At 45.9% G+C, this 10,673-nt stretch overlaps 1 pseudogene; it reads left to right on the top strand.

Moving 5' to 3' along the window:
• Positions 1–925: 925 nt before the first annotated feature.
• Positions 926–1,922, top strand: LOC125644370 (olfactory receptor 51G2-like; annotated as a pseudogene).
• Positions 1,923–10,673: the final 8,751 nt, after the last annotated feature.

The following is a 10,673-nucleotide window of genomic DNA, read 5'->3' as shown; positions in this document are numbered from 1 at the left end:
AGTTAACATTGGCCAGGGAAACACTTCAGCTTCCATTGGAGGGATTCTTGCAGGTCAGAGTGTATCACTGGTAGCATCTGATAAGGGAAAGTAAATAGAGCCCAGTTCTGATTGAATTTATATATGTAGATCTGGAGTGATGCAGTTAAAGTCAATATTATTGAATTAAGAAAATGGCAATAAGAATTTTTCTCATGTACTGCAAAAAGGCAGTGGCATAATTTGAACTGTCAGGAGTGGAGAAAATTATATATATAATATATATCTTCAATCCAGGACACATAGATCAAAGAATATTTTCACCATAAACTGGCCCTGTGTTTAGACTCATGTCACTATACAATGGGGCATAGCCAGAAGTGGAGGGCCAAAAAGGATGTCTGTGGGAAAGTCACAATTGTAAAATCACACAGTGCTCAAGTAGGCTGTGAAACTCCCAGCCACAAGATATCAAGGGGGGCAAGAGTGTAGCAGGATTCAAAGAGGGAGTGGATGCTTATATGGCTAACCAGAAAATCTAATTACAGTAGTGAGGATTGTTTTAAAAAGTCTTAGAAGGGCTCTAAACCTTCCTGATTTACACCACAAAATATGTCTAATTTATGGGTTTCAGGGAGAAATTTTCCCTGAGAGCAGGTTATCTCATAGCTGCCTATTGCAGGGTTTCTTCCACCTTCCACTGAAGCATCTGGAACTTGCCACTGGATACTGGGCTTGATGGACTACAGGTTTGATTCTGTCTGGCAGTGCTTATATTCCTAATGGTGGTGTAAATGCAAGACTTTGGTTTTGCTGATCTTCCTTGAGCTCCTGGGAGTCTCTAGACTTGCACTAAGCGCAGAATGATGTTTTGCTGAGTATCATGTAGTCTCCTGTTCTTTTTCATTTCGGAAAGAAAAGCTCAAAACTCCCTGCACAGTACATTATGTCAGCTGTCAATGACACCAAATTCAACTCTGTAGTGTTCATTCTTACCAGTATACTTGGGCAGGAAGACTTACATCTCCGGATCTCTAGCCCCTTCTGTTTAATATATTTCATTTCCATAGTAGGGAATTCAGTCATTCTGTTCATTATAAAAACAGATCCAAGCCTCCATGAGCCCATGTACATTTTCCTTTCCATGTTGGCTGTCGCAGACCTTGACTTATCAATATCAACCATACCGATAACATTGGAGATATTATTATTTAACTCTAGGGAGATCAGCCTCAATGCCTGTTTTGCCCAGCAGTTCTTCATCCACTCGTTTTCATGCATTGAATCCTCTGTGCTCTTGTTGATGGCCTTTGACCACTTCATCACGATCTGTAACCCATTGAGATATGCTTCCATCTTAACCCCACCGAGAATAGCCAGGATGGGACTTTTCTTTGAGCTAAGATGGGTGTCCCTAATATTCCCTCTGCCCATTCTCCTGAAATGGTTCTGGTACAGTTGAACCAATGTCCTCTCCCATTCCTACTGTCTGCACCAGGACGTCATGAAGATGGCTTGTTCTGATATCACAGTCAACAGCATCTATGGATTGTCTATTGAACTCTTAAATTGTGGGGTTGGACTTGTTCCTCATCTTTCTGTCTTATGTGATGATCCTCAAAACTCTGCTGAGTGTTGCATCCCACATGGAGAGACTCAGAGCCCTGAACGCCTGTATCTCCCACTTCTGTGCCATCCTGTTCTTCTACATACCAGAGATAGGCTTGTCTGTGATACACAGATTCAGGAATAGCTCTTCTCCCTTCCTTCAGATTCTCCTGAGCTATGTCTACCTGCTGGTCCCATCCCTGATGAACCCAATAGTGTACAGCGTGAAAAGCAAACACCTTTGTGCACGGATAACCAGAGCAGTTCATCAAGTAAAGGGTATGACACTCTGTGCCTCAGGGGAACCCCCTGCATCTCCATGTTCATCCTTATAATATGATTGTGTGGTATCCAATGCAAAGTTTGTCATGTCGGGTGTCTTTGGAAGGCCCATGATGCACTGAGCATTGTTGTTATACTGATGTTATAGTAATTGTTGTTACAGTAATGTCATAATAATGTTATATGTTATAATTTCATGTATATAGTTATGAGGCTGAAAATGTATCTTAATGGCTTAAAACAAGCCCAAACAAAAACTCCCCAAGAGCAGAGGGGCAGTTCATATCTCATCAGGGCATGTATGGGAGAAACCAAGCCCTGCCTCACAGAAACAAATGACACTGGCCTAGGCAACAACAAAGGATCTGTTGGACTCTCGAGTGAGTCACCCCCCTTCCTTTGGTCAGTTTGGGACTGTGATGAGCTAATGCTCACCTGACTCTGAAGGGCAGAGGGCAAAGTCAAGAGGGAAGAAATAACATGATAAAAGGGAGAGATATTTGCCACACTGTTCCTCTCTCTTCCATCTACATCTATAGACAGCACCACCACCAATCAACTGAAGCGCTGATCAAAGGGGAGAGCCTGGCTGAAGAGAAACCAGCCACTCCGTAGTGAGAAGCATCTAAGTTTGTAAGGGCATTGAAAGTGTTAAGATCAGCTTAGAATGCATTTTGCTTTTATTTCATTTGACCAAATCTGACTTGTTATGCTTTGACTTATAATCACTTAAAATTTGCAGTTCATAAAGCTGTTTGTTTATTCTACCTGAAGCTCTGTGTGTGGTTTGAAGTGTGTCAGAGACTCCCTTTGGGATAACAAGCCTGGTGCACATCAATTTCTTTGTTAAATTGACGAACTCATATAAGCTTTCAGCGTCCAGAGGGCATAACTGGTCACTGCAAGATGGAGGTTTCTAGCATTGCGTCTGGAATCGTTGGCTAGTGTCATTCGGTTGCAAGTAGCTGGGAGCAGCTTACATGCCAGAGGCTGTGCATGAACAGCCCAGGAGTGGGGGTTCTCACAGCAGAGCACGGTAAGCCTGGGTCACTGAGTCGAGGATTGGAGTGACCTAGCAGGTCACCGGTCCAGACAATATGAGAGGGGAACGTCACAAAGGGTCAGTTCATCACCTGGCTCCAGTGCTGGTGACACAGGCCATGAAAAACACGGGCCATCTATTCCATCCTGGACACTTACATCTGAGATTACATGAGTTACAGATCTCCGCTGGGTAGAGAGAGGTTGTGAAGGGATCTAAGGCCTGGAGCCATGTGAGAGGGACTCCCCCGCCCATGCTGGTGAGGAAGGACAGTGAACTGGGGAAGGGAGATGAAGGCAGGCAGCGGTATACAGAATGTGACAGTTTTTGTGCAGAGCCACGGCACTGGTAGGATGTTGGCCCATAAAGATCTGTATCGGTGGCCGTTCTAACCTCAGAATTCCTGCCTATAGAGTCCGTAAAGAGAAGGGGTATGGATTTTGTTTCCCATTTCACCTGGCTTGTCCCTGTCCCGTCTCTGCTTAAAGATCCGAGGGCCATGAAAAAAGCTGCAGAACTGTTCTGTAGTCACAGTCCTGGGCCTTCCTGAGCACTCTGGGTGCTGCGTGGTCCATGGGGGCTGCACCAGCTGTGGACAGGGGCTATTCAAGGGGCAGGGACACCCCCTCTTCCCCCACGCCCTCAGCCAGGTGTCTCTGAATGAGTCGTGTCAGAGACATGATTAACACCAGAGCCCCAGGAAAAGCAATTCGCGTAGTCCCCCTACCCCCATTGATTGCTCTCTGCCTACCAAAACAGGGCTCCTCCCAAACCTCTATTCCCAAACCAGAACCCCTGAATCCCCAGCCAGCCCACTCTCGGCCCCCCGCACTCCAGAGCCATCCCCTGCTGTTGATCATCCCCTGTTCTCCTCCAAACCAAACTGAATCAGTCTGTTCCACACCTTGCTGCAGCTTGGTGTGTGCAGCTCTGCACTGGGCCTGGAGCACAGGTGGTCCAGAGCATCTCAGGAGGGCAGGGGCTCAGGTGTCACACAGGGGCCCTGGTGGGGAGATGGGGCAAAGGGATTCACGTTGCTCTGCTTGGCATGGGCCGAGGGGGGTTACCTGTAGAAAGGAGCATCCACTGGTGGGGGTGCCTGTTCACTGATTGCCAGTGCTGCCTCCTTCCCAGCATGGTCGAGGACCCCCACGCTCCCAAGCCTCCACATTCTAATAGTAGTGGGGCCAGGGCAGGCAAACAGGGCTGGGGGAGCTTCATGCACAGCACCATCCCACCAGCATGGCCCCAGGCCAGGCAGGGGACCAAGATCCAAGGGAGGAGGTAGGGGTTGTACGCAGGTGAAACCGGGAAGCCTAGCAGTTTGTGGCATGCAGCAGCCATACCTGCCGAGCCTCCCCATCACACTCACTCTGCAAAGTAGTGAAAGCTTCTGGGGGGAGGAGACAAACCCTGCTCATGGTGCCCTCTTTGGCGGGCTGACCTGGGCAGTTATCCATTCCACCCACCCCAAAGGCCAGCCCTGAAGATGAGATCCTAGAATGTGTCAGGTGAAATAGGGAGGTCTTAATATCCTTATATAATGCATAGATGAGACCTCCTCTGGCAAACTGTGTAAAAGTCTGGTCATTCCTGTTCCAAAAAAAAAAAAAATTAAACTGGAAGAGGTGCAGAGAAGGGCTCCTCGTATGGTCATAGCAATGGAGGGCCTGTCTTACATGTAGACTCAATGAGTTTGTCTGGTTTAGCCTAACACAACACAGGTTGAGCAGATATCGGATTGCTCTATAAATATATGGGGCAGAGGGGTAAACAACAGGGAGGGAGATGAACTCCTGAAACTAAAGGACAGTGTGGACAAAAGAAGAAATTGGGAGAAAATGGCCAGGACTAAACTCAGGCTGGAAAGGAGAAGAAGGTTTCTGACCATCTGAGGAGGAAAGCTCTGGAACAGCCACCCAACAGGAGTTCTGGGGGGAAAACAACCCAGCTGGTTTTTGAGACGTAGCTTGACAGGTCCATGCAATGGATGTTATCCCAGGGTTGCCTGCCATAGAAGGGGACTGGACTCATTGACCCAGGAGGTCCCTTCCAGTCCTATGTCCCTATGGGTCACATTCGCCCATTTTGCGTCACACCGGGAGCTCACGTGGAGTTGCTTGTGCACTATGACCCTGCTTTGGGCCCTGGCCGATGGATTTGTCCCTCAGTAGATTCAGGAGAACACATGACTCAGCGTTATCATCTGGAAAAGGAATTGTTCTTGGGTTCCTGTGTAGCGATGTCACAGGAGTGTAATTCCCTGAGTTTCTGGTAATCTCAGCATGCTGAGCTGTCAGCTGCCCCCTCCCCAGGATTAACCCCAGAGAGGAAGAATGGTTAAATGAATAAAGTGGTAGCCTGGGACTCAGAAGAACTGGCTTCCATTCCAGGTTCTTCCACTGACTTCTTCTGTGACCTTGATCAACTCACATTGTCCCTGTGTGCCTAAGTAATACTTGTTTTAATATGGCTCAATGTAAAGGTGTACATCTAGGAACAAAGGATGCAGGCCATTATTTCTAGATTGGAGATCCAATCCCGGGGAAGCAGTGACTCTGAAAAAGAATTGGGGGACCATAGTGGATAATCAGCTGAACAGGAGCTCCCAGTGTGAGGCTACGGCCAAAAAAGTGAGTGCAATTCAGGAGGTACAACCATGGGAATCTTGAATAGGAGAAGAGAGGTTATTTTCCCTCTGTATTTGAGACTGGTGCGACCACTGCTGGAATCCTGTGTCCAGTTCTGGTGCTGGAGTTCAAAAAGAAAGTTGATGAATTGGTTAGGGGTCAGAGAATAGCCACAAGAATGATTAAAGGATAGGAGACATGCTAGACTGAGGGAGCTCAATCTATGTAGCTTAATGTTAACGGGTGACTTGATCACAGACTGTAAGTACCTGCATGAGGAACAAACATTTAACCATGGGCTCTTTAGTCTAGCAGAGAAAGTTATAACTGGATGCAATGTCTGGAAGCTGAAGCTAGACACATTCAAACTCAAAAGAAGGTGCAATCTTTTTTAACAATCAGGGTAACTAACCATTGGAACAATTTACCAAGGGCCGTGGTAGGTTTTCCATCACTGACAATTGTTAAATCAAGTCAGGATGTATTTCTAACAGCTCTGCTCTAGGTCTCATTTTGTTGCAGGTCTCTGCTCTGTGCTATAAAGGCGGTCAGACTATGAGATAGCAATGGTGCCATCTGGCCTTGCAATCTGCCCAGTGGTGTCAGTAGGAGTGCCCCATCACAAGCAGTGTTGTACTGATAAATAACTTACAGATTGCCAGGTGCTTGGACGCTACAATAATTGGAGGTTGAGCTAAGTGCCTTCGAACGATTTCAGCTCTGTATGCCTCATAAGGGCGATTTTGGGCATTGGGTGGAGAACCTGAACTCTTCCCAACACCCGTTGGTGATGAAGCCTGTCATTAGCACACCCCCCTTTGATGAGCGAGTTATGGGCTCCTCCTGCCTCTTGGCAGTAAGAGGAGGAATCAGGACGCGCTTTCAGAGAGTGAAAGATCTGGAGAGCTTTGCCTGGCCTAACAGAGCCCTGCTGGGCTGCCCTTCAGTCTGATCCTGACCCTCCACCTATGCCAAGAGCAGTGAGAGCCCTTCTAGTGCTGGAGATAGACCTCACACGCTGCATCCAAATTTCCAACATCACCGAGTTTGGGGGTAGCTTAATCTAGGGAAGGGGGTTGTTTGGGTCCAATAGTGAGCTAGCAGCAGGCATTTGGAGCTGGGCTTGGGTCACGCCCCTTTCTGTTAATAAAGTGCATGGCCTTGCTTAGCCGGCATGTGCATGTCTCATGCCTGAACATGAGGAGGAGACACTCTGAGCTGTGCTTCAGGTGCTCACTGACTCTGTGAGCCAGTTACTTTTATAGCCGGTGGTCTGTGGCCTAATCATCTTCCTAAGAACCGGGGGATCTGTAGCCCAGGGCACAGGTCAACAGCATCTCTGCCATTCATGGGCTGTGTGACCAGAAACATCCATTAACTAACCATCAGTGCCTTCATTTGTGGGTGCTCCGCTTGAGATACAGCCAGCAGCGTCCTCTTGGGATTTTATTGGGAGTCTCATACTATTTCCTCTCTTTCTGAAGGCCCCAACTGCTGGGATCAAGACACTGTCCGGGAATCTCAACATTCAACACAGTGGTATGATTATGACATAATTATGATACCTCTGATACAAGATATGTCTTATGAGGTGTCATTGGAAAGGTTATGGTTTCCTGAATATGATTATCCTATTTGTGTGCATGTATCACTTTTGTACCTGAAGTTATGAATATTGACTACATATCTATATTTCAAGTGTGCTTAATCTGTGTAACGCCCACTGTGAGGTGTTCAGTCACAGAGATCCCCTTGGGACTGTCACATGATGTGCTGAAATTACCTCTGAGACCGTTTTCCTTGTCAGCTTGGGACTCCAGAACCCTGTCTTGTTGTGCCTGAAACACTGGTCTCCTGCAACACAGACCCAGAGTCTGGTCCACACCCCGAAAGCTACAGAGTTAACTGAAAACAGCTCAGTAGGTTACCTGTTTCCAACACCCAGACACCCAATTCCCAATGAGATCCAAACCCCAAATAAATCCATTGCTGGGATACCACTGAGAACAACCCTCCTGACAGAACAGGCACCCCTCCACTGCTGTCTTGTTGAGTTAGACACTCCAGTCAGTTCCAGCACAGACCAAGAGGTTGGGCCAAGCCTTTCTGCAGTTCACTGAAACTGAGATTCACTCAGTCCAGGGGCTTCTCACTTAAAAGGGACTTTCCCAACGTCCAGCATACCGCCTTTCTGGGAGCCTGAACCTCAAATAAACCTGTTTTACTCTGTCTAAAGCTTATACAGGGTAAATTTATAAATTGTCCACTCTCTATAACACTGATAGAGAGATATGCCAGCTATTTGTACCCCCAGGTATTAATCGTTTATTCTGGGTTTATTAATGAACAAAAGTGATCTTATTAAGTATAAAAAGTAGGATTTAAGTGGTTTCAAGTAATAGCAGACAGAAAAATGTAGGTCACAAAGCAAAGTAAAACAAAACATGCAAGTCTAAGCCTAATACTTTAAGAAACTGATTACAGGTAATGTCTCACCCTCAAAGATATTCCAATAAGCTTCTTTCACAGACTAGACTCCTTCCTAGTCTGGGCCCAATCCTTACCCCGATGCAGTTCTTGTTAATTCCAGCCAACATCTCAGGTGGTAAGCAGGATTTTTTTTCATGACTGGCAGCCCTTTTTCTACTGCTCCACCCCGTTTTATAGCTTTGGCACAAGGCGGGAATCTTTTGTCTGTGCTTGTCCCCACCCCCGCTGTATCAATGCAAAAGTACAAGGATTAAGATGGATTCCAGTATCATGTGACATGGTCACAAGTCACTGTAAGACCCCTAGTCTTCATTCTTCCTGGGTTGGCCCAGGAAGGCAGGAAGGCATACAGGTAAATAAACCATTTACAACCAACTGTCCTACTCAATGGAAGCCATCAAGATTCTAAACCATCATTAATGGCCCACACTGTGCATAATTACAATAGGACCTCAGAGTTATACTTCATATTTCTAGCTTTAGATACAAGAATGATACATGCATACAAATAGGAGGAATATATTCAGTAGGTTATAACATTTGTTATAATACTTCACAAGAGACCTTTTGCATAAAGCATATTCCAGTTACATCATATTCACATCCATAAGCATATTTCCATAAAACATATGGAGTGCAACGTCACACCCACAACAAGCATTTCAGGTACAAAAATGAAGAAGGTAGACGGTGCTGATGCCTCATCAACAAAAATAATTGACCATGGAAGAGATTAGCCTTCCAGTGAACATTTCAGTGAGCCTATGAGTAATGGCTGCTATGACTTAGAAGGGCATGCATGGGCATGTAATCAGACCACATGACACGGAACTCCATTTTGATACCTGTATTTCTCCTCCAACTGGGCCAGGACCTTAGTTTAATAGAAAGCCTTCTTGCCATATGGAAAAACTTTATAAGGTGATGAGAGACATCATCTCTTGGCCTCACTCCCCACACAACAGAACTCCTGGAAACAGCTGAGGAACAAAGACTGAACTGAGTGAAGCTGGTCCCAAGCTAAAGGATTTCTAGCCTCATATGTAAACTTGGTGAAAAATTGCTACTTCAAATTCTATCTAATTAATATATTAGGCTTAATTTGAAGTTTTGTTTATTTGCTAGTTAACCTGCTTTGATCTGTTCATATCACCTATAACCATGCAACACCTATCTTTCTGTAGTTAATAAATTTGTTTTATATTTTACCATAACCGGTGTGTTTTGGGTGAAGTGTCTGGGAAAATCTCAGCTCTGTAAACAAAGGCTGTTGCATATCTTTCCCACTTCAAGGAGAAAGCAACCTATATTAAAGAGTTTGCATTAACGCCTGTGCAGTGGAAGATGTTATAATTCTGGGTTTATACTCCAACAAGTGTGCAAGGCTGGGGATCTGGGAAATCGGCTGTTGTCGCCTGTTTGTCCTTGAGTGGCTGAGGTAGTCACTCAGGTAGCTCAGCAGGTTGTGTGACTCCACCTGTTGTCATGCTGGGTGATAGAGCCTGGAGAGGCTGGCTGGGTCACCAGCAGAGCAGTGTGAGACAGGCCAGCCCAGCTGATTGGGTAGGTGTCTCAGCGATTCGACAGCTCCCAAACTGCACCCTGGGGGTAACCCATCACAGAGGTTTTAGAACAAACTGATAAATTAAACAGTAAAAGTCACAAGGACAAGATGATATTCACCCAAGAGTTCTGAAGGAACTCATGTTGAAGAACATATAAAATGTGGTATATAATTTAGGCAGCAGTTCTGCGGAAAAGGACCTAGGGGTGACAGTGGACGAGAAGCTGGATATGAGTCAGCAGTGTGCCCTTGTTGCCAAGAAGGCCAATGGCATTTTGGGATGTATAAGTAGGGGCATAGCGAGCAGATCGAGGGACGTGATCGTTCCCCTCTATTCGACATTGGTGAGGCCTCATCTGGAGTACTGTGTCCAGTTTTGGGCCCCACACTTCAAGAAGGATGTGGATAAATTGGAGAGAGTCCAGCGAAGGGCAACAAAAATGATTAGGGGACTGGAACACATGAGTTATGAGGAGAGGCTGAGGGAGCTGGGATTGTTTAGCCTGCAGAAGAGAAGAATGAGGGGGGATTTGATAGCTGCTTTCAACTACCTGAAAGGGGGTTCCAAAGAGGATGGCTCTAGACTGTTCTCAATGGTAGCAGATGACAGAATGAGGAGTAATGGTCTCAAGTTGCAGTGGGGGAGGTTTAGATTGGATATTAGGAAAAACTTTTTCACTAAGAGGGTGGTGAAACACTGGAATGGGTTACCTAGGGAGGTGGTAGAATCTCCTTCCTTAGAGGTTTTTAAGGTCAGGCTTGACAAAGCCCTGGCTGGGATGATTTCATTGGGAATTGGTCCTGCTTTGAGCAGGGGGTTGGACTAGATGACCTTCTGGGGTCCCTTCCAACCCTGATATTCTATTCTATTCTATTCTATTCTATTCTATTCTATGATAACCTATCACTTAAATCATCCTCTGCACTAGAATACTTGCAAATAGCATATGTGATTCTGATTTTTTTAAAATGCTCCAGAGGTAATCCCAGAAACTACAGGCCAGTAATCCTAACTTCAGTACAAGGGAAATTGGTTGAAACTATAGTAAAGGACAGAATTATCAGACACATACGTGAA

The sequence above is a fragment of the Caretta caretta genome, chromosome 1, assembly GCF_965140235.1.
Source record: "Caretta caretta isolate rCarCar2 chromosome 1, rCarCar1.hap1, whole genome shotgun sequence".
In the NCBI taxonomy this organism is placed as follows: domain Eukaryota; kingdom Metazoa; phylum Chordata; order Testudines; family Cheloniidae; genus Caretta; species Caretta caretta.
Note: the sequence above shows the minus strand (reverse complement) of the source record. Positions and strands in the feature narration are given on the sequence as shown.